Source organism: Sarcophilus harrisii, chromosome 4 (genome assembly GCF_902635505.1).
Source record: "Sarcophilus harrisii chromosome 4, mSarHar1.11, whole genome shotgun sequence".
Classification (NCBI taxonomy): Eukaryota; Metazoa; Chordata; class Mammalia; order Dasyuromorphia; family Dasyuridae; genus Sarcophilus; species Sarcophilus harrisii.
Genome location: NC_045429.1, coordinates 61781897 through 61807743, shown reverse-complemented (window position 1 = coordinate 61807743; position 25847 = coordinate 61781897). Strand labels below are relative to the sequence as shown.

The 25847-nt window shown below is 36.7% G+C and overlaps 1 protein-coding gene across 2 annotated transcripts in view; it reads right to left on the bottom strand.

Annotated features, from left to right (window-relative positions):
* RABGAP1L (RAB GTPase activating protein 1 like) overlaps positions 1-12763 on the bottom strand; it is a 697071-nt gene extending 684308 nt beyond the window's left edge. For both annotated transcript variants that reach the window (XM_031968366.1, XM_031968367.1), the window contains exon 1: positions 12695-12763. The gene's annotated coding sequence lies outside the window, so the exon portion shown is untranslated. The remainder of the gene's footprint in view (positions 1-12694) is intronic.
* Positions 12764-25847: the final 13084 nt, after the last annotated feature.

The window sequence follows — 25847 nt, the reverse complement described above, 5'->3', positions numbered from 1 at the left end:
CATCTATAAAACAAGGAAATGATGTACCCCCTGCCATATTGAAGTAAGGAAACTACTTTGTAAACCTTAAAGCATCACAGAAATCTGAGTTATTATTGAGGAGACAAAGAAATAAAGCCTAACTGGTAATTTATTTAGCTCTATTTTATGAGGTATGGGGCAAGAGGCATAATGTATTTTAATTTTCTAACACTGGTTCTTATACACTTTCCCACTACTAAATTGGTCCCCTAAATATGACCAAATCTCTACAAAGGAGATTTAAAAACTCAGATCTCCAAATCCAATAACAAGTTTTTGCCTTTCTTTGAATCCCCAGTACTTAGCACAGTGCTTTGTTATTCAGTCGTTTCAACATGTCCAACTCCTCATGACCCAATTTGGGGTTTTCTTGGCAAAGATACTAAGGTGGTTTTGCTATTTCCTTTTCCAGTTCATTTTACAGATGAGGAAACTGGAGGAAACAAAGTTAAGTGACTTGCTCAGGGTCACAAAGCTAATAGCACCTGGTATATATTAAATGTATAACATGATTTTTTGCAATCAAATGATAACTGCAATCAAAGATTGGAGAATCAAGTTTTTCTAGTAGTATTTCTCATTCCTCATATGATCTTTTGCATCCTTTCCATCTGAAAAATAGAATTTTTTTTATTCTTGTATTATTAAAGTAATTACATTAACACCTAGTTATAATATTAATATTACTAAAACAATTATATTAACACACACATACATATAAATATATGCACACAAGTCTTGTTCCCACTGAACTAAAGCTGAGGCTATGTCCCAAGGCAAGGAATTCAGACCAAGGACAAGCCTACAGTTCTACTGTTCTGATTATGAAGCAGAATCTCCAGTTCAGACCACAGACTGGGTCTAGAATATAGCAGAAAAACCCTGGCAAGAGGCTTGCAGTTGTCACTCTGAGCCTAAAGAGTTTCCAAGAAACTGACAGAGACTTGAATCAGTAGTTGTAACCCAAACACTCTAAACAGGGGCAAGCTAGAAGTTGTGTCCCCCAGATCAAATCAAGTTCAGAAACCATCAAACTCAAGAATAGGAAGGCAGCAATCAGAATGAACCTGAGGTCAGACTGATTAGAAAATACTGCATGTTTGTAGCTTCCTAGTCTGAACCACTCTAAGATTGTTGAAGAACGTAATACTCAAAGAACACAATAATCAATACTCAAAGAAATCAGAAACAGAATAGCAGAACTTCAAAGTAAACCCATAAAAGACCTAGATATTCCCCCTATTTGTACACTGAGCTTGACTCTAACACAAAATTCCAATTCTGCAAGACTAGAAAGATGACTAAACAAAAACCACAAAATCCACAAGCAAAGTCTCAAAGAAAAACAGCTGACCACAGTCAACCAGAATTCCTATGATAAAATTTTTAAAACAGAATTTCATTTTAAAAATTAGAAATGAAATAAAATCTTTAAGGAGAAAGAACTGAAAAAAAAATGAAAGCTTTTTTCTTTTAGAGAAAAACTTAGAAGGAAAATTAAGAGGTGTTAAAGTCATTTGTAAAATGAACAGACTCCCTGAAAATCAGAATGGACTAAAAAGAAGCTAATGAGACTACAAAAAAATATAAAAATATAAGCAAACATAAAGTATCTTATATCCAAAACAAATAATTTAGAAAAGAGAGGGAAAGAGCGAGGAAGGGAGGGAGAATATAAGAATCATTGAGCTAAATAAAAACTATAATCCAAAAAAGAACCTGGCTATATTTCATGAATCATGAATGAAAATTACCCAGACCCTATAGCTTGGTGTCTATTAAACCTAAAGATCCTAGTTATTGAGGTAAGGGAAATATTCCTCAAAAATTACAAGGAAAACAGAAAGTATGACAAAAGTCAAGTTTAGACTAACACCTAACAAACTCCAAATAAGCCTCAATAAGCTCTGAATAGAGACACAATTTAGAGATTTAAAAAAAAAAAAAAGTCACTTTATATACAAAGTAGAGGAGCAAAGAAGAAATTACCTTTCATAACTAAGGAAAGGGGAACAGTGTATAATCAAAAGCAAAGAATTAAGAGGATCTCAGAAGAAAAAATGAACAATTTTTTACTTAACAAAATTAAGTTATTTGCACAAACAAAACCAATTCAATTAAAATTAGAAAGGAAATCAGAAACTTGAAACATTCTTTACAGTAAGTTTCTCTGATAAAAGGATCTGATTTAAATTTATAAGATCCATTCCCTGATTCATTAATAGTTAAAAGATATGAGAGGCAGCTAGACGGCACAGAGCTGGATAAAATACCAGCCCTGAAGTCAGGACCACCCAAGTTCAAATCTGATTTCAGATACTTAACACTTCCTACCAGTATGACTTCTATGCAAGTCACTTAACCCCAATTGCCTCAGCAAAAAAAATAAATAAATAAGATACAAACTGGTAGTTCTCAAATGAAGAAATCCAAGCTATCAACAATCATACAAATTATAAATAATTACAGAAATTCAGATTAAAACAACTCAGATTCTACCTCACATACATTACACTGGCAAAAATGACAAGGGAAAATAATATGAGAGAGGCTAAAAATATATATGCACATTAATATACTATTAATGGAGCTGTAAATTGGCTGGAAAGCAATTTGGAATTATATTTGATTTAGTGATGCCACTACAAGGCTGCCTAATGAGATAAAAACAGCCCCATGAATATAAAATTATTTGTAAAAGTTATTTTTGTAGTAACAAAGAACTGGAAAGTAAGAAAGTGCCCAAAAGCTGGGGAATGACTGAACAAAATTATGGTAAATGAATGTAAAATGCCACAAAATACCACAAATGAGTGGGTCTAACTCAGTGAAACTTGGAAAGATTTATATGAATCACTGCAAAATCAAGTAAGTAAACCAGAAGAAACATTCTTATAATAATAAAATATTATAACAACAACAATGAAAGACTTAAGAACTGCGATTAATAGAATGGTCAAGCACAGTTTTATAGTACTCATAATAATCCAAGTTCTCCCTCCTTCTGACAGAAATTTGTTGGACTCAAGATTTAGTATGAAAAATATATGTTCATTCTAAAATATAGAAAAAAAGAAAAATACGAGAAAAGAACAGAAGGAAAGCCAGAAGGAATCAAAGACAAGCAGGACAGCTTTGAGAATTACATGTTAAATTTATTAAGTGCTTAAAAAGAAAAGCATCATTCACACAATAGAGATTTGCAATTTCATACATAAACCTTTTATGCTCTTTTCTTCAATGCATATATATGTGCTTATTTTATTTAGTTTTTGTTAAGTTCATCAAAAAATAAATGTTACTTACACTTATTGTAAGTAACAATAATCAAAGGAATGAGGAAATCTATGGGAAACCCCACTTTTTAGTTATCCATTTAAAACTGGGAAAAAAAAAAAATCCTAACACTGAATTCCTTGAATTACTTTCTATATGTCCTAAGGTTTTTTTTTAAATACTTTCTTTGTATTCCAGATGAAAAAAGTTATGAGGCACTATTAGTTCAATACCTATAGAGTCACTATCTCTGTCCCAAAAATATTTAAATAAGCCATTAATAGGATTTGTGGATAACTCATTGACTGCTCTAATAGTGTCTAGTCATTCTGAAGCAATAACCATCTTTCACAGATATCTAAAACCTATTACCATATGTTCTTTTGGTCACTAAGAATTTCACATAATAGTCTTTAACTAAGTAGACTATCTCATGATAAATAAAACATTTTTTATAAAGAAAAGGAATGAGTCATGTGATAGAATACCAACAGCATTTTATGCCACAGAAATAATTTGATTAGGATTTTCCATGAAATAAACCTAGCCCAGAAATCCATCTTGCCATCATGAGGACATTATATTCTATTAATAACAAACCTCACTGTTACATAATCCTTTCCAATTAAATAAGTATTTTTTTCAAATAATCCTCTGAGATAAGTACTAAAAATGCTGTCATCCCAATTTTACAGATGAGGAAACTGAGCTAAAAAGAGAAAGGACTTGCCCATGAGTCACACAGCTAATACATGGCAAAGCATGGATATTAATTCACATCTTTTGACTTCAAATCCAATGTTTTTTTCCACTACACCACAATCACATAGTGTTACATTTCTGAAACAAGTGGAAAACATATAACCATTAGGTGTGTTATCTTTTGCAGATAGCACATACAAAACTGCTCAAGCTTTCTAAGAAGACACAGTACTGTGTAGTCAATAGATCACAGTCATTAAACATGATCATCAATCATCAAGATACAATATACATTTATCTTTGTACTGATTCACACTTTCCACAAATATTTTCTCATCAATCTAAAAGGAGCACAGACTTGATAAAGTTAATACTGGTTTTGTTTCAAAGAAAGCCTCATGTGAAATGACATAACCAAAATGACCACAAGTCATTAAAATTCATTTGGAAATTATACTTTAAAAGCCTCATTTGGTACTGTTTTGAAAGGGTTATAGCAATGTTGGTATTGTCTATTCAGCATGGCAAAACAAGAACAAAAATTCTATAATCTCTTCAATTCTAACAAACATTTAATAAGCAATTACTAGATGATGCCACACAAAATACAAAAATAAGATAATTCCTGCACTCAAGCAGCCTAAATTCTATTTAGATATACAACATATACATATATGTAATAAAATTAGAATTTATATAGTGTTTTAAAGTCTATAAAGCACTTTACAAATATCTATTATTATCTCAATTTTACAGATGAAGAAATTGAGGGAGATAAAGTGGTCTGCCCAGGGTTATACAGATAAGTATATAAGGTCAGATTTAATTCAGATCTTCCTGATTCCAGGCCAATACTCTAGTCACTATTCACCATCTAGCTGTATAAAGATAGATGGCAGACAGATAAACTCCCAGAGATAAGTGCATACACTGCATAGCATCCAGTACTCATCTGTAAGAACAAATCCAGGAAAGATCCCTAATTGACTGCTTCTTAATGGGTCAGTATGAAAACAATCAGTATGAACTTGGACAGACTTTGAGAGAAAGTGAAAGACTGAAGACCTTGGCTTACTCTGGTCCCTGGGGTGAGGAAGAGTAGGACATGACTGAAGGACTCAACAACAACTAATGGGCCAGCATCATCTTCCAGGGTCAAAAGCCAGCTGTGGTAAAGAAGAGAATCCATCAAATCAAAAGTACTTATAACAACTGTTTCCTCCCATCTCAAATCTGGTCAATAAAGAAAAAAGAAACTCACTTAAATATCAGTACATAGTAGTCTAAAACTAGCATTCCCTACTAGTCTATGTCTCCTTTGAAAGGACTGAGTTAATAAATCAGGTCTCTATCCTACATCCTAAAATATGTCAATCCACTGTATTCCTGGAAAGAAATGTAGTTTATTGACTTGACTAGTGAAAGAACAATAGCAACTAGGAAGAATGAGAAAGGGCTTCATTGGGGGGCCAGGAGATGGGAAGTGTGGCAACAGTAGCCTACCTGAGCTTGGATCATGAAAGAAGCCAGAGATTTACTGCTTGGGAAACATTGCACAAAGGCATGGAGATGGGAAATGAAATTTGGTGTTCCAGCTACATTTAGCTAGCAGGCCAATTGGGATGGAACTGTATTTGATTGAGAGTAAGAGGAAATGAGTTTGGAAAGATAGGGAGAAGTTTGCAGAAGAATTTAAAGGAAAGGCTTGGACTGGTTTTTGTTTTTTGTAATCATAGAGACCATTCTGGGACACAAATCTGGCAAAGAAAATTCCCCTTTAAAAAAAAAAAAACTACTAAATTCAAGGTTCTGACCCTGATGCACAAATAATTCCACCCATAAGCATTTACTTACATTGTGACTGAGGGTCATACATGCTATCAGTAACACAGTATAAATAAAGCTTCCCTATTGCTGCAAATGCTCCTCCAGATGGCTACTGAAGCAACATGAAAAGATTATTAAATATAAAAAGCAGTCTAGGCTCTTGGCCTCAGATACAGCCATCCTCTCCCATTGTATCCTATACCTGACAACATCTACAAAAAATCAACTAATGAAACAATTCCAGCAAATCATGCCAGTAAATCTGGCCTGTCAGAGTCACTCTGGATGAAAATACTCTAGATGGAACCAAAGCTTCTTCTCCTTTCTTAGCAATTCCCCAAATTCTTCATTTTTGCCAATTTCTATCCAGAATCCTAATTACTGAGATCTCTCTAGAGTTCAATTTTTTTTTTTTTTTGTATGTGCAGCATGAACAGTAGTCATTCCCATTTACAGAATTTGAAAGGAATAGGTAAAGAAAAGATAATCCAATTATTTGCCATCTAGAAGAGGGGATGGGGGGAAGGGGAGAAATTGGAACACAAGGTTTTGCAAGGGTCAATGGTGAAAAATTATCCTTGCATATGTTTTGAAAATAAAAAGCTTCAATTTAAAAAAAAGATAATACAACATATCAAAAAAATGACTAGATTTGTCCAATCTAAGCAAGTTTGGCTTTTGTTCTGAGGGTTTTTAACTCTTTAGTTTCCTATTTTTTTTATCGTACGTGTAACTGGATTTTTTTAAAAGAGGGAATGGGAATTCTTGGAAGTGTTTATGATTCTGTGCCTTATCATACCTGTGAATATATTCTTCATGATTTTTTTTTCTTAAAAATTGTGTTGCTTTTCTAAATAATTTTTTTTAAACAAAAAAGATGAGGCCTCAAGATCTCACTCCTAATCAACTAAAAATGTGCATAGATATTATATCCTCCTACAAGTTTACCATCCAAGATAAATTAGACAACAAAAATATATAAGACCAAAATCCAGTCCCTAGAAGACATTTTGTCAAAGGATAGAAACAGCAATTCAAAAGAAGAATTGCAAACCATTAATACTGTTATGAAAGAATGCTTGAAATCCTTAATAAAAGAAAGGAAAAGCCAACTATGAGATTTCATCCTACAAACTGAAAAAGATTACAAAAAAGTCTGGAATAGTCAATGTTGGGGGAGTTGTGGGAAAATAGGCATACAAATGAGTTGTTGATGAAACTGTGAATCAGTAGAACTATTTTGGAAAACAATTTGGAATTATGCAAATAAAACAACTAAAATATCAATGCCTTTTTACTCAAAAGATTTCTCTGCTAGGCCTATATTGCTATGAAGTCAGTAATAAAAAGTCTATGAATACATCTAAATATTTATATTAGCACTTTTTATGCTAGCAAAGACTTGCAATAAAGTAGATGCCCATCAACTGGGAAATGGCTAAATAAAATCATGATGAGTTATGAAATATATATGATATAAAAATATTAAAATGACATATGATATGTATAGAAAGGTGTGGAAAGCTTTATATGGACTGATACAAAGTGAAATAAGCAGTGAGGAAAACAATTTACACAATCATTACAACAATGTAATCAAAACAATAACCACAAAGCAATCAAAAAGGAATATACAAAATTACACAGCAAGTGTAGCTCCAAAATAAACATGAGAAAACATCATCTTATCCCTTTGCAGAGATGGGAGATTGCTAGATGTGGAAGACTACACATACTATTAGATTTTTTTTTTTTAATGTGTTGGTTGGTTTTGATTTTTTTTCTTCTTCCATTTTATCTTTCTCTAAAAATAAAGGGAATATTTATCTTTAATAAAGGAATAAAGGTGTTTTACATACTTAGACATGCATAACCTATATCAAACTGCCTACCATTTTTGGAGGAAGGGAAGGAAGGGAGAGAGGGAGAGAAATTTGGAACTCAAAATCTTGTAAAAATGAATGCTGAAAATTATCTTATATGTAATTGGAAAAAATCTATGAAAAATAAAGGGATAAAAGGAAAATGAGAATGAAAAGATTTCTCAAAAACCAACAGAATAATTTAAAATTTCAGTAAAATTTTATTTCAAAAAAAAGATTTTAAATGTAATAAATATAAAATTATACTAAATGCAACAGGTTAAAAAACAAAAAGAAAGAATATTATAGGAAAGTCCCAAATATTTATTCCAAAATTTCCCCCAAAATTACAGTCAGCTATAGAAAAACAATTCAAAATCTGCCCTTGATCTTAAATTCTCTGCTTCTAAGGAAGGCAACATCATTCTTCAAAACTTCAGAGTCATATTTGAGCCTCTTCTCACGTCCAACATCCCATCAAATGCCAAATTCCATAAGTTTCTCTACAGAATAACACAAGTCTTGCCTTGATTTCTTTTTCCATTATTATCTGGGCAATTCTAATAGCCACCTAATTGCTCCCCCTCTCTCCATCCTTAATACTGCTGTCAAACTAAACTTTTTAATCCTCAGATTTAATCACACAACTTCTGACTCAGTTATTTATTACTTATGGGACATGGGGAGAATCACTTTACCATTATAAGTTTCCTCAGCTGTACAATGAGGGGACTGGCCTAATTCAGCAATATCAAACTCAAATAGAGAAGGGTTCACTACATAGGGATCACTGAAGGCAGCATAATGAGTTTTAAAATATAATATTGTCTATGTCTTATTTATTTTGTCAAATATTGTCCAATTATATTTTAAACTGCTCTCTGCACTCTAGAATGTTGGAAGTGTTGTAGGCCATAAGTTTGACACCTACTATCCTGATAACCTCTAAGATCCTTTCCAGGTCTGGCTAGTTCTATGATCCTAGTTATGACATTCAAGGCCTTCCACAATCTAGCTTCTCCCAGCATTGCATACTATTTACTTCCTTTAGTGGAATTCTGTTTTCCAATCAAATTGAGCTACAACCTATTTCCATCTTGCTTTCTCTTACCTTAATTTACTTATGATATATATCATCAGGGACACTCCTCTGCCCCAAATCTTGGCTTGCCAAAATCTCTCCTTTCAAAGTCCAACTCAGATACCAAATCTTTTATGCACAGTGTCAGGCACACAATAGATAATAAATAAACGCTTGTTCCCCTTCCCCGATTCCACCAATTAAAAGAGATCCTTTGTCACTAGAACCTATCATACTATTTACTACCTCTTTCCCTATGCATTTAATTATGTTGGTATATGACAGTTATTTTGTATACATGCTCTCTTCCTCACTACATATGGCTGTAAAATCTTGATCGTTTTTGTTTTTTTTTCATCTCTGAAACATTTTGAACACTGAGGCTTGCACAGTAGACACCTAAAAATGTCTACTGGATTATTACTGAACTTGTTTAAATAAAACACCCCATCCTAGAGAATGATATGGGAAGTGAGAAACTATAAACAAACGTCAATTCTTCTTAATTCTGTAAAGTGTGCTTTTTTTGTATCCACTGCCGGTCAAGAACTTAAAGTCAGTTTCAAATATTGTCATCACAGTGAAACAAACTCCATTCAATGCTGTCTTTTGCATACCATTCCACTTTGAAACAATGTCAGAGAAAACAGACAGCATTTCTCTATCAAGTTTCTGAAATTAAAAGCCACTTCAAAACGGAGTCTTTTATCACAGCTCAAAATAAGTTCATATATTTCCACTTCTATCATGTCTTGTGGCAAATAGATTACAACTCCAAAAGAAATCCCCGAGTTGTCTTTGAGTGTCAGTAGTTGAAACAGTTTTAAGCTGCCACTAGACCCTTAGGCCACCCTATACATAATGTAAAAGTTGTACAGTAAGGAGCACATGGTAACTTGTGCACCCAACCTCCTGAATCTCACAGACTGCATTTTCTTTACTTCCATTTCCCTGCAATCATTGACCCAAGTCTTAAACAGAGCAACTTGAGGACAGTCATCTCCTTTCACAGCCATTTAAGTCACAAACAGATGGCACTCTCCAGGATTATATTCTCAAAATAATGGAACTAAATTACTACTCAATGGTCACTGCACATTAAAGCCTCAAGGCTTTAATCTCAAAGACCTAAAATTAGTAAAGCTTTAACTACTTGTATCAGAAGTTAGCTTGTTTTTAAATATTCCAATGGGGGGAAAAATCTTTACCTTCTCATTTTGTCTTTTCAGTTCAAATGTCACATAATAGCTCCAAGGGTGGCTTGAATGTGAAGTAATTGAGTAATGTGAATTTCCTGCTTTGGCTAAAACAACTGATGAGATTTTTTTCAGCTGGGGATCTTAAAAAACCACCCATTTCAAAATTCAATTGAGTTAATACTGAGCTGACTTTCTCAGTTGACTTAACATAAAGAAATTCTGACTCCTAAAAGATTGCCTAATGAAAAGAAAACTCTAAAATTAAGGTTCAAAATGTGCTATATAACTACTGGAGAGGTCATTAGACACTGGACTGTTAGTAATATCTCAATGGGACCAATATGTAAATTAAATAACAGCTTACTAATGAAAACAATCCATGATATTCAAAGTACTTAAACAAGTCCCCAGTGTACCCATGTACTCCAAAACTTAGCAGACACCCTTACTTAATATATACTCTCAATCCTATTCAATAAAGTTATAAAGTACCTATGAAGTGCCAGGCACATTACTAAGTATAAAGAATACAAAAAGACACAAAAGAGACAGTCCCTGCCTTCAAGGAGTTTTCAATCTAATGACTATGAATGCAAATTAATATGGACAAAACAAGATCCCTATAGGACAAAGAAGAAATAATTAAGGTTTCCTATAAAAGGTGGGATTTTAGTTGGAACTTAAAGAAAGTCAGGGAAATCAGTAGGTGGCAATGAGGAAGGAGAGCATCACAAGGATGCAGGATGAACAGAGAAAAATGCCTGGAGTGTAGAGATGGACAGTGGAGTAGGTGAAACAGCAAGGAAGTCAGAGTAATGAATCAAAGATTATATGGAAGGGAATAAAGTGAAAGAAGACTGCAAAGACAGGAAAGAGCTAGGTTATGAAGGGCTTTGAATAACAAACAGCATTTTTATTTGCTCCGAAAGGCAATAAGGTGTTTATTGAGTAGGGAGGTGAAATGATTCAGACCTATGTTTTAGCAAAATCACTTCAGTAAGCTTAATGGAGAATAGATTGAATTGAGAAGAGACTTGAGGCAGGCAGACCCACCAGCAGGGTATTGCAGTAATCAAGGGACGAGGGCGATAAGGGTTTGCACTAGAGTGGCAGTACTGTCAGAGGAAGAGGGGGGCTATGTGAGATTTTGCAAAGGTAAAATTGACAGGCCTTGACAATAGCTTGGATAAGGAGGGGGAAGGGGAGAGATGGAGTAGTGAGCCCTAGTGAGCATGCCTCCCAGGGGATGAATCTGAAGGGCTGGGAAGATGCTATTGCCCTCTCTTTTGGACATATTGAATTTAAGATGACTAGGCTTCAAGAGTTCATGCTCTGTGACAACTAACTAGCTCGAAAATTTGTATGTCAATCAAAAAACATTTATTAAGTACCTACTATATGCCAGGCACTGTGTTATATCAGTGGGTATAACAAGAAAAGCAAAAGAACCCGGTTCAAAGAGAAGAAACAACAAACCAGCCTAAATGCCTCTACACCTTATTTAAAACATAATACCATGAACTGTGGACACCTTGTCCATTTTCACATTCAAATAACCCTATATAGCAACTAATTATTCTTTGATTATTTATTAATAATATCCCATGTAATAACACAATATTCGTTACTTAGAGCAACAAAATGCCTGGAGTGGCATTACTTGCAAAAGCCCTGCCCAATACCACAGGCAGGTAGGGACTTAATATAATTTAATGATACCAGTGATCCATAATACTATTAAATTCAACTTCAGACTTTGCTTTTTGTCATCTCACTGTCAGTGAGTTTCATGCATAACTTCATTGAAACACTGAGTCATAAATAAGCCAATATTCCAAGATCGAGCGATCTGGGTTCCAATATTTTCCAGAAGCAAAATCCATTTTCAATCTGACTGCAAGGAAGCACCATGCCAGTACGGGATGATGGAGACCAAATTCTGATACTTAAAAGTTCAGAAGTTTTCCAAACTATGACACACAATAACCTGGTGCACCACTCAGCCACCTTGCAAGCAGGTCTTAAATGGACCAAAAACCCCTAAACGAGAAGGATTTTTGTAGGCCTTCGGATGAGCGCCTCAAAAGCCGGAGGCTGTCAAGGCGAGCTCAAGTGCTCCTGACAAGTTTTGCAAGGCACTGGGCATCCCACCTACATCACGCACCACCCGTTCTGCAATCGGTGTGAATTAAGGTTCGGATCCTGAGAACTACTTTTTCCCCCACCCAAATTTCAGGGACCCAAGGGAAGGGGGGAGGGGAAGGGATCTGTAAAGCAGTGCCGTCCAAATGAGACAGACAACACCTGGGAAACTAACCCGAGTCCGCAGGAACGAGTGCGGGGCCCCGGGCCAAGGGGGGGCAGACCCCCCTCCGGGCGGCGCCGTGCAAAGTGCTCGCCCGACGCCCCAAACTTTGAAGCCGGGGATCGAGAGCCCCGGGACCGTCGGGGCGGGGGAGGGGAGGCGTTCCAGCTTCCCCCATCAGCTACTTTTCAGGGGGGACACCTGGGTCCCCGGGCAGGTAGCGATCCCCGGCGCCCCTGCCCCGGGCAGGCGGCACAGCCCCAAGCGGGGCCCCCGCCCCCGCCCCCCCCCCCCAGTCTGCCTGCGGGGCGTCCGGGAAGCGGCGGGTGCCCCCCGGCGCGCGCCCGCCCGGGCGGGCTCGGCCCCCGGGGGCCGCCGCAGCCGCAGCCCCCGCCCCCCCGCGCGCCCGCTCCCCACTCACCGGGGGCAGCGGCGATCCCAACTCCTGGTCCTCCGCCGCGCGGCGCGGCGCCCTCCTGCCCTCGGCCCGGCCCGTCCCGCTCACTCCGACTCCGCCGCCGCCGCCGCCGCCGCCGCCGCCCGGGGGAGGGGGAGCGAGAAGTGAGCGAGGGAGGCCGAGCGAGCAGGAAGGGAGGAGGTGCGGAGCGGGGCGGGGGACAGCAGGGAGGGGGGAAGAGCAGAGCGCGAGCGTCCCGGTCCCGCTGAGCGGCGGCGTGCGCGCTCCCCGGCCGCTGGCCCCGCGCGGAGGCGCGCGCGCGCGCTCCCCGCGGAGCGAGCGGGCCGTGCCTGCTGCTCTGCCCTCGCCCACCGCCGCCCGGCTCCCTCCGCGCGCTTCCCCGGGCGCCCGGAGCGCGGCGCTGCGCAGGCCGAGGAGCGGGGGCTGCGGTCCTGCCCAAGGGTCAGTCCCAAGCCGCCGTTATCCGCGGGAGCTCTCCTCCCTCCCCGCCTGCCGGTCTCCCCCCGCCGTTGTGCACCCCCTCAGCCCCAAATCTTGCCAGTCCCCTGCTGACCTTCAAACCACTTTCACGCCCTTCCCTGAATCTCTACTTTCATGCTCCCTCACGCAGCTTCTTGTCCGTCCGTTTCTCCATCGCCACGGCACCCTTTCCTCATCCGAAGGAGCTCCTCTTCGTTCTTAATTCTGACCCAGAAACTTCCCTTTCTGGTCCCTCTCCTCTCTCAGCTTTGCTCCTAAATCTATCCTTTGTCCTCACGGCGACCTTCAGGCTTCCCTGCCCCCCACTTCACTCAGTCCATCAAGGTGCTCCGGACTCACCTTTCAGTCCAGTCTTGATCCTATGGTTGACGAGTTCAGTTATACGCCGTCCTCCGCTCTTGGCTAACCCTCAGTTCTGGCTCAGTGCCACCAATTCCCCTTTTCTTTATTTGTGCTTCTGAAGGGCTGCTAGGCTTGTCACCATATTCCATTGGCTCACAAGGTCGCAAACTACTCTCACACCTCAATCCAGCCGCAGGCTGCCAGGCTGCTAAGGTGAAGAACGAACTTTTCTTCTCTTCCATCTTCCTTTCCCTACAGTGAGTCCGAAAACATCACCAACCTGATGGATTCTTAGCAAAACTGTTCCCTCCTCGCACCTTTTCTCCTCTTTCCTAGACTTCTCGTCATATCCCACATTATAATCTCCATACAAATAACTTGTCAATCTAAATATCCAGTTTTGTGCCTTTGCCAGCGGTAGATTGCCAACTGCCTTCCAGAATCTCCATTTTAAGAAGGAAGCCAAAGTCAGCCACATCTATATTCCTTTAAGGGACTACTAATATAATCCAGTGAGTGACACCAAAAAGAAATAGTCCATAATCAAAAGAAAACAATGTCACTGAAGCTAAAGGATATAAGTGTATATAATTGCAATAGATTTTTAAGAATAGTATGAATTGAGATTTATGAGAAAATGTATAGGAACTGATGAAGAATGAAGTAAGAAGAATCAGGAAAATTTTCCAGAATAAGGGAATAAATGGAATTTTTTTGTTGTTGTTGTTTTGTTTTTCTGTAACTTTTTTTTTAATTTAATAGCCTTTTATTTACAGGTTATATGCATGGGTAACTTTACAGCATTAACAACTGCCAAACCTCTTGTTCCAATTTTTCACCTCTTACCCCCCCTCACCCCCTCCCCTAGATGGCAGGATGACCAGTAGATGTTAAATACATTAAAATATAAATTAGATACACAAAAAGTATACATGACCAAAATGTTATTTTGCTGTACAAAAAGAATCAGACTTTGAAATATTGTACAATTAGCTTGTGAAGGAAATCAAAAATGCAGGTGTGCATAAATATAGGGATTGGGAATTCAATGTAATGGTTTTTAGTCATCTCCCAGAGTTCTTTTTCTGGGCATAGCTGGTTCAGTTCATTACTGCTCCATTGGAAATGATTTGGTTGATCTCGTTGCTGAGGATGGCCAGGTCCATCAGAACTGGTCATCATATAATATTGTTGTTGAAGTATATAATGATCTCCTGGTCCTGCTCATTTCACTCAGCATCAGTTCGTGTAAGTCTCTCCAGGCCTTTCTGAAATCATCCTGTTGGTCATTTCTTACAGAACAGTAATATTCCATAAATGGAATTTTTTTTAAAAAGCCACTACAACTATGATGGCCAAACTTGATCTTGGAGAATATTTTATAAAATGTATTTCCCTTCAGGGGTGGGAACTGAGAATCTGAAATATGTCAAGGAGACAACTAGTAGACTGTTCTCTGGCTCAAATTCTGCCTCATTTACTAGCTGTTTGATTTTAGGTAAATCATTAATCTCTGTCTACCTCTGTCTAACTCTATCTACCGAGTTCAAATTCTCCCTCATTTACTAGCTGTTTGATTTTAGGTAAATCATTAATCTCTGTCTACCTCAGTTTCCTTAACTGCAAAAAAGGAGAAAGTAACAATAGTATTTACCTTATAAGATTTTTGTGAGAATCAAATGAGAAAATATTTAGAAAATGCTTGAACAAAATAATAGGTACTATGTAAATATTTATTTTTGTTAGTTTATATCTAACAATATTTAGTTGGTTTTGCTGAACTACCTTTTTTTCTCTTTTTATTCTTTCTTAGAAAGTGTGGTTCAGTAATACAGTGTAATATAGAAATAAAAATGATATGAAGGTAAATATCATTAGTCAACAAAGTAAAGACTGCAGCAATGAAAGGTCATTCTTTTCCCAATAGTGGAAACAAATGGATTCATTTATATCTAGAATGTGTTACTGTTTTTTAATAAATGTTTTTCAATAAAATGTTTTTAGTAAACATGTTGCTTAGAGCATTGAGAGGCAGTATGACAATAGTTGGAGAGATTTCAGGTAAGAAAATCAAGTCAATAAACATTTATAAAACTCCTACTATGCACCACACATGTGCTAAGTTCTGAGAATACCAATACAAGGAAAAATAAAATGCCAGCCCTCAAGAAACTTATATTACCATGAGGAAAGTCTGTAAATAAAAAAGGGCAGGGGATATTCGTGAAGTCCTGACAATCAGAAGAGGAGTAAAGAAGGATGGCTGACCTAGGCCCTTCCTCAAATTTTAAATGCTGGCAGCAATTCACCAATGAAAGAAGGTAGTTAAAAGGGATATTCCAGGATGAGAGGGTACAGGAAAAAGAGGAAAATTTCCAAAGTGAGACAGTAACAGCTGAAAAAGACTAGAATTCAAGTCCTGTCATTGATACTAATAGCAGTTTGACTCTAGACAAATCATTTAACTTATCATTGCTCCAGGTAATTCTCAGAAGTAATAAAATTTGCTGAGAAGATGACCAGCCTGCATCAGGACAAGTTTCTTCATCTGAAATTTCTATATACTGATAAAACCATAGGTTTAGTGTCTAGGCTCTTAAAATGAAAAATAAAGTAGTGGGCGGATAAGAATTCCACAGGCAAAGAATAAGAGGGAGAAAGAACATTTTAGTCCCAGGAAATAGCATTGACAAAGGCATGGAGTTGGAAAAGTTCAGGGCACATTCAGAAAACCATAAGTAATCTAGTTTTCCTGCAACATTGAGTGGGTAAAGAAACTATGTGAGATAAGGCTGAAAAGGTTAGCAGTATTTTCTACATTGTGTATAGCTCAGGTTAAGGAGTTTAAACTTTAAGCAAAAGTCACTAAAGACTTTTAAACAATGATATGACAGTACTGGATTTCAATTCCATGCATGTGCAAACCCAGTAGCTTTGGGGAAAGAGGAGTTTTATTACATTGCTGCTCCATGGACAGACAGACAGACAGACACTCACACACTAACTGTGCCTTAATCAAAATTAGCTATCTCAAAAATATATCCTATTGGTCAGAAGGAGGACAAAGTGAAAGGATATAAATGATTTTGCAAAACCTCTTCCCTTCCCCAATCATAAAAACAACTCTCTCAGCACATGCTGATTGACAGTGGACTCAGGGGCTCAGTTGGGTCACTTTGAAGTAGAAAGGACAATGTATCCCATATTATTTATTACAGTCACTTCTCAAATGAGTGCTTAACTATACTGTCCCCTATGATTTTATTATCTCTTGATAGCAATATTATCCCAATAACTATGAAAAGACTAAAGGTAAGGGAGCTAGAGAGAGAACACATTTTATTGTAGTATTCATAGAATAATTGAGCGAAAATACTATCAAAAATCTTGGCATAGACTCTGATAAAATACAAGCTATATAAAGTCATATAATGTTGTCTACAATCAAACCAAATTTTGTTTTGTAGGATTGTTTGTATAATTTGGGCTAACATTCTTAAAGTTTGCAGTACACTTTACAAATAGGATTTCATTTGATCCTCACAACAACTCTGTAAGGAGCATGCTGTTGCAATCACCTTTTTACAAATGAGGAAAATGAGAGTGAAAAGAAAGTTAAGGTCATGCTGGCAGTGAATATCTGAACTCAGTTCTTCCTGACTAAGGCTCCCCATTTCACAGATGAGAAAAATGATTAAGTGATTTGCCCAATGTCACACTATCAGTAAAATATCTGAACTCGTCTCTTCCTGGATCTAAGCCTTGGACTCTATGGCACCACCTGGCTCCTTCATGAATAATATTACATTAGGTGACCACCTAGGAAAGCTTCTTTTTTACCTACCCCCTCCCACTTCAATTTAATTCTGATACTTATTTTCTACTACGCAGAGCATGACAATTCCTCTCCAAAATTCTAGCAATAAAGAATATAGTTATCTCTTCCACATCTCAAAGGTTAGGGGCACCCTGCTCCCACCATCAGGACAGATGGGGAAAGTCAAGAAGTAGAAGAGATGACTGTCATTATTTTGGCTTAAGGAAGAACTAATACCCTTCTTAACCAGGCAAATTCCCCTGAGAAAAGTATTGTACTAATCTTTATCACTCATTTATACTTCCTTGCAAAGTCTATCCATACCTCAGAGAAGTTTTCAGGGAGAAGCTGGAGAGATGTTAAGGATAAAGGCATTAGGTGTGGGAAAGAAGGAAAAGGGTCACAGGAATAAAAGAAAAAAGTATACATAAGCTAAAGGCTGGGACAAAGGCAAACTTACTTCCTTAGGCAAGATTGCCTTAAGACCTTAAATTGCCCAGTACCATCCTAACTTCTTCCAGATTTTGGTCACTTACAGATATGTCACTTTTGACACTTCTACCTCTATAAAACGAACAACTGAGTGCATGAGCTTTCCAAGCTTGGGAACATGACACTTTCTCAACCACAATAGGAGACAGAGTCAGATTTGCCCAGAGGTAGAATAAGTGATATGAGTGAAGGACACATATAGGCCCTATTCCTAAAAGTACTTTTCATCAACCAGCTGTCACTGGTATCCCCAATTTTTGAATCTCTGCTTTGGGTTAAGGCATTATGCCTTTGGAAAGCTACTGATAAAATATAAATCTATTCTCTGGAAAAGTAATACTTTCATTTCTTTAATTCAGTCCATGTAAGTAACCTGACACTTAGCAAGGCACTAAAAATACAAGATTATGATGAAAAGGAAGCCTGAGAAAAAGATTCTCAAATGCCAAACTCTCTATAAGCAGCCTAAAGTCAAATGCCATAGTAGAAGGCAATTTTAAATTAAGGGCCAGCATAAGGACAATGAATTACAAATGTAGGGATGTTAATATGGGATTGGGAAGACCAAAAGGGGAACCCTGAATGGAGAATTGAGGAGTTGGATAATGCTACAGACAAATATTGCCTACTAAATAATTTTGCTTATGACTAGCACTTAGATGAGATTTTTACTTTCCTGAGAGTTTTGTGGTAAAAACTATTTTGAATGTTTATTGCCAATAAATTGTAATACAATGTATTGACATCTTAAACTCTTAAATGTAAGAATAGGCATTTCTGCTTTTGGCAGATATCTTTCATAGCCTTTGTGGTTTAGGCTGGTGAAATGAGATTATCAAGAAGACTCACTAAAACACAATCAACGGTTTTTCTTTCTAATGAATTTTACCTTTTATTATTTTATTTCACCCCATTCTCTGTTTTTTCCTAAGCCACTGTAGTTGGTAACTTAGTGTTTGTAGTAATATTAGATTCTTTTAAAAATAAATAAAGCTATTTAGCTAGCCTCTTTCAAGTATCATGAAAGCCTTGTAGTTGAGTCACTATAACATCAACCATTTTACCCAGCACTGGCCCCACAAAAATGCAGCTTTGCCTGGGTACCTCAAAAACATTTAACTCCACAAACTTGCTACAGAGCCAAGTAGTGGGCTATGGATATATGGTAAGAATTAATGTGCTGATTTTCCGAGCAGAAATTTGAAGAAGGAAAAAAAAAGTAAAGGGAGAATTATTAAATGTGGGAAATAAAAAATAAAAATTGAGAACTGAAACAGCTCTTAAATAAGCCTTCCCCGATAGGGAGTTTCTTTAAGGATGGCTGTGATCCCTGGAGGTAATGAAAGTGTAAATGTAATGTGGTAACATTTCTGGGAAAAGAGCTTTTTATAATTCTGAGAAGATGAGTAGCATACAAAGAAAAATGTCCCTCTCTAGGGTTTGTGGATTTGAAGATTTTTCTCTCCCTACTTGGAGTTAGAATATGGGGTATTAAAGCAACAGATCTGATCAGTCTTGCTATACCTAGCTCCTGCTTAACCTGGCTTGAAACTCACAACTCTTTCAATTCCATAAACTTTTTCCATACACATAATCTGCATGTCTGTGGCTATCAGGAACAGTGGCACATGCTATTTGTGTTCCTCTGTATAAGTTCTTCCACTCTGATCTATAGCCCACAGATCAGGAGTAACTTTGGTGTGGCTAATTAGCTAGTATGTCTGGCTACAAGAAATAAAGTTGTTATTGTTTGTCCTTCATTTTCAAAAAGGACCATGACATTGGGAAGGTGAAATCCATTTCAATGAGGTAGCAAAGTGACCAGCCTTACTGTCTTCTTCAGAGCCATCTGGGTGCAGTGGCAAAATATAGATTGGGATGATTAGAAATGACCCCAGATGCAGTGGGAGACCTTCGCTTTTTTAAGTTAAGGGCTTTCCCAGGTCTCAGTTTATCTGAGGCTATATCCATTTAGTGATTAAGGTTAGGTTTAAAAAAAAATGAGGCAAAGAATTGCTTCTTTTACCTAAAAAAATCAGTCTAGGAGGGGAAGATCTTCATTATGCCCTAAAAGAAACAATTGCTATTTATACTAACTAACCAAATGAGGCTTAGGCTGGGACTGACTGTTGGCCAATGAATGAGAGCTAGAATGATTTGGATTTAAAACATTGTCCTTAAAAAAAAAAGAAATCTAGCCCATAAACCCCTAGATATCTTGTGAGGTTTCCGTGACCAAAATTTATATTTCTTTGGGCAGATTGACTGCAGGTAATAACATGATTCCCTATGTGGACAGAGAAAGAGGAGGGAGGGAGGTAGAGGAGAAAAGGAGAGAGGTGAGGAGGAAGGAAGGAAGGGAGGGAGGAAGGGAGGAAAGAAGGAAGGGAGGGAAGAAGGAAGGAAGGAAGGAAGGAAGGAAGGAAGGAAGGAAGGAAGGAAGGAAGGAAGGAAGGAAGGAAGGAAGGAAGGCAGAGAGGGAGAGAGGGAGGGAGCTGTGTTGTCCAAGTGGAATTGGCTAGTTGGGTTCCCAGTGGGACAGCTACTGATATAGATTGTTGGTTGTTATTTGTCCATTCTCAAAGAAGATCATGACATCAGGAAGAGAATGTCATGACCTCATTTGGTCATTGTTTGGGCTCATTGTTCAATAGCAATTGGCCAGAAACCCTAATTTTTTTTTTTTTTTGAGGAGGTAAAAGAGGCAATTCTTTGCCTCATTTCTTACTAAACCTTAATCACTGAATGCATATTGTCTTATAAACTGAGAGCTGGAAAAGACCTTAAAAAGGCCAAGGTCTCCCACTGAATCTGGGACCACTTTTAGTCATCCTGATCTGTATCTTACCACTGAACTTACCACTGAACTTATGGGTCTGGAAAGAGTGAAATGGGTGACTACACATCTTAGCCTTACTGAAATCCAAGTACTAAGGACTCATAGCCTAAATCCCCTGAGAGGCTGGGATTCAAGAAGAATGAGAGGGTGCCTTGGCATGGGATTACAATTAATATATTTTGGTTATCTTTGTCCTTGGGTGTTTCTTAATGTCATAATGCTTTCCATTTTAAATTAATTGTTAATATGTGCTCACATGGAAGATACCAATTGGTCTTAAAAAAAAAAAAAGGCAAAGCACATGGGTATAATTGTTTTGAATGGATGCTGATCCTAGTGTGCTATAAATGGAGTAGAAACTTTCAAGAAGTCTGTGATTAAAGGAGTAGGTGTCCAAGGGTTACTGATCTAAAAATTCAAGTTGCAGATTCATCACAGTAATATGTATAGGAATTAATAGGACTTTTATGGTAAAGGGAAAATTTTACTCCTCTCCATACTGATAGGGCAGCCATCCTAAAATAATTTTCCTATACCCATTTTTTAAAAATGCTACATTTAAAAAAAACAATAACTAGAACCCCTGTGCAAGATATAAGTTCCTACAAGATCCCATTTAGTATAAAAACTGGGTATTATTAAACTGCAACAGTTGGAGTTTAATAGTATTTTTAAAATCCCTTGTTTTTTCCTCTTGGTAAATGAACACTTCCAGGGAAACAACTAGTTTCAGGAAGCAGAATAATGGAAATTCTTCAATCTATAGATACGTGAACATTCAAACAAATCAGTTTGAGTTTTCAAATATTTCACTGATTTGCGTACCTTTCTCCCATATATCCATAAATGCTTAGCTTCTTTGACCCTTATCCACATCTTCCTACAAGGTCAAGCACAGGAACAGCAAAGTTAGGGGTCTATCCTTGTTGGGAAAGAATAATCAGTTTCAGAAAGAGAACTATGGAGACTAGATGTGGATCAAAGCATAGTATTTTCACCCTTTTTTGTTGTTGGTTGTTTGCTTATGTTTTTTTTTCTTGTGTTTTTTTGTTCCCTTTTGATCTGATTTTTCTTGTGCAGCATGATGAATATGGAAATGTGTAGAAGCATCGTACATATTTAACCTATATCAGATTGCTTGTTCTCTAAGAGAGGAAGAAAAATTTGGAACACAAAGTTTTTTTAAAGGAAAATATTGAAAACTATCTTTGCATGTACTTGGAAAAATAAAATACTATTTTAAATTTTTCTTTTAAAGAATAGGTGTCAATATTCTCTTCATTGCAAAAAATCATCAGTTTATGACTTCCTGATTTGAATTTTTGATTCCTAGCACTTGGGATCTTCTTGATTTGTCCATCACAAGTTGTTAAATTTTCTTTATTTGATCTCTTATGGTTATAAGAATAACATAATAATACTAATATCCAACTTTTATATCTTTTTTTTTACAAAGATACCTAGTTATATGCAAACATTTGTTTATACATATGTGTGTGTGTGTGTAGTCATTTGACTCTTCCAACAACCTTGTATTATAGGAGCTATTATTATCCTCATTTTGCAGATAAGAAAACTGAAGCTGAACAAATATTAAATGACTTCCTCAAGGTCATACAACTGGTAAATATTTGAGTTGTGATTCAAGATAGGATCTTTTAACTCCAAGTCCAATCCTCTATCAATCAAGCTGCCTTTAATGACCACCAAACTACTCACTAAAATAGGTTTTTTTTTATCTTAATATGTAATAAACTCCCTTCTTTGATAGTCTGGTGAGGTCTATCATTCCTTCGTGGAATAATGGGTCATAATTAAAAGAAATGTTAAATTTCAGTTAGAAATTAGGGAAAATAAATATGTGATTTTTTTTACCCATCCAAGTTCATGCACTTTGATATAGCTAGAGGTTACTGAGCCCTAAGTTAAAAATTACTACTCAAAAAAACCCACCTATTTTAAAAACACTAATAATCTGCCAGCAATGCAATGCTAAAGCATGGAAATAACAACCTTTGAAGAACTAGTTACAGGTTACTTCAAAGCCAATGTAGAGTCATTTAATGGAAAAGAATAGGCTGAAACATATTAGCAATGAAGAATTTTGTGCCAATAATGTAAAAGAAACTACCAAAGAAATTACAACTAAAAAATAAGTTGATCATGTAGGAAGAAAAAGGAATGGAGATTTGGACAATCCATGGGCACCAAAGATATACATTCAATATTAAGAAAACTAGAAAATGACTCCCACTAGTAAGTAAAATCCCCCATAAAGGATTTACAGAAGGATATAGACAAGAGTTCCACAGGAATGCAAAATGAATGTAGACTGACTATAATGTCCATTTATAGAGGGAGTACTCTTATCAAGAGAGCTCTCAGGACTTACATGAACTGATGCTAAGTGAAATTAGCAGAACCAGGAGATCATTATATACTTCAACAACGATACTGTATGAAGATGTATTCTGATGGAAGTGGATTTCTTTGACAAAGAGATCTAATTCAGTTTCAATTGATCAATGATGGACAGAAGCAACTAACCCAAAGAAAAAACACTGGGAAATGAATGTAAACTGTTTGCATTTTTGTTTTTCTTCCCGGGTTATTTTTACCTTCTGAATCCAATTCTTCCTGTGCAACAAGAAAACTGTTTGGTTCTACACACATATATTGTATCTAGGATATAATGCGACATATTCAACATATATAGGACTGCTTGCCATCTAGGGGAGGGGGTGGAGGGAGGGAGGGGAAAAATCGGAACAGAAGTGAATGCAAGGGATAATGTTGTAAAAAATTACCCTGGCATGGGTTCTGTCAATAAAAAGTTATTATAAAAAAGAGAGAGGGAGAGCTCTCAGGTTCATACAAATTAAAATTTATCAATTAAAAAATGTCTTAAGTTTCCAGGTATAGCTGCTACTAGTTTAGTGACATGACTTGTTACTTTTCCCCCCAGCAAGACACTATCTGTAACCTGTTGTTGGTAGGATGCAGCTGTGGTGGTGATGGGAGAGGAAATATTTCTCCAAGAAAGATAAGGGCTCATCTTTTCACTCCAATAAAACTGGCAAACCACAAATTTATATCATATTAGAATTGGAAAGGATGTTAAAATTGTTTAAACCTATTTGTTTTATAGATGAGAAAAGCCAAAATTGCAAGAGATGTAATAACTTACCCAAAATGAAAAAAGCAATTAGTGACAGAAGTGAAACTGGACAGAGTGGATATTTATGTCTTCTTACAGCCAGGTTCAGCCTACGAACCTAAGTTCATTTAGACTCTGAACCTCTGCAGTCTCCCAGAATTGTGCTTCATTAATACTTAACTAGAAAGATTAGCTCATAAAAATTAACTTTTGTACTGTCAGGATTTGAAAGCCTGATAGATTAAATATATCTGAGATTTCTAGGATACTACCATGTAGGAAAAGAATCATATTGAACAGTAGTATTTGAAGCCACATATAAAACACCAATATTCCTATTTAATATAATTTTTATGGCTCTGCTTCTACTGAGTTATTATGATGCCTCATTGTGTCATAGATCTACTCTAGGAAGATCATCACACCACTGGACAATGATTTTTCAGCCACTTCAATTTTTGAAGACATTGTGATGGTACTACTAGGCCTATGCCCCAAAGAGATCAAAGAAAGTGAAAAAGGACCAATATGTACAAAAAAATTTATACTACCTCTTTTTGTAACAGCAAGAATTAGACACTAAAGTTGCTATATTTTCTTTAGTACATGTATGTTGGACAGATACTGAGAACGTAAGACATATAAGTTCTGATGAAGAAAAAAGATAAGAAAAACATTTGTGGCAAGCCAGACTCTCCACAAAAACCAGTTTAGTACAAACACAGTGGAAATCTGTGTCCTAATGGGAAGCTAATAGAATTGGGAGGACTGAAAGAGAATTTTGTAGAAAGGGACTGAGCTCTGTGAAGGATGAACGTTGCTGATTCAATCATTTTGTTTAAGATCAAAATATTTTTTTTGGAAATATTTCCTCTCCCATCACCACCACAGCTGCATCCTATCAACAACAGGTTACAGATAGTGTCTTGCTGGGGGGAAAAGTAACAAGTCTTGTCAGTGAACTAGTAGCAGCTGATCTTAACACTTATATGAGTGTTAAGAAGTAAAAATTATTAGATGAATAAATTATTTATGAATGTAATATAATGTGATATGCAATATGTGATATGATTTTACTTACTAGTTGGGACCCAGTTTCTAATTTTCTTGACACTGATCCTTGGTGCCTATGGATTGTGCAAATCTCTATTCCTTTTTCTTGCTACATAATCAACTTATTTTTTAATTGTAATATGAATGTGATATAAGAAATGATGGCTGAAACAATGTCAAAGAAGCCTGGGAAACTTGTATAAACTGATGCAGAGTAAAATGAACAGAGCCAGGAGATACTTTAAACACTAACATAAAATATAACAAAAGAATTTTGAAAGACTTTGGCAAAACTGATCAGTACCATGACAAGCAATGATACCAGAAGAGCTGTGATGAATCATATTACCTTTCTTCTGATAGATAGTAAACTCAAAATACAGAATGAGACATACATTTTTGGACATAGTCAATGAGGAAATTTGTTTTGCTTGTATATTTATTGGAAAAGTTATTGCAAATTATATTATTTTGTTTTTAATTTTTACTTTCGAACGGGATAGAGATGAGAAGAAAAAAGTCAATTTTTGCTTATAAAAAGATTAAATTTAAAAATTGTGCTAATAGAACCAAGAAGACTTGACAATTCATTGGATGTGGATCAAGGATGGCTCTCAGGTTATAAATCTGGATAAAGGGAAAGACATTGAAAGAAGAATCATGGAATTTTTCTTTAATATAACAAACTTTTTTTATATATGTTGATTTGGAGATGCTTAATGGTAATAGAAGATGTCCAACAAATAATCTCAATTATTTGGATTGGAGGTCAGGAAAGAAAAGAGATGTGGCTACTTAAATATGTGAGTTTTTTGCATAAATATGATATTTGGAACCACCAGAGCTCTTCAATAGGATCAGTAGGAAAGGGAGCCTAGGACAGAGCTTTGAGGGTATCATTGAGGCATAGGTGCAGGATATGAATGATGCTCCAGAAAAAAAAAAAAAAAAAAAAAAAAAAAGGATGGTCAGACAA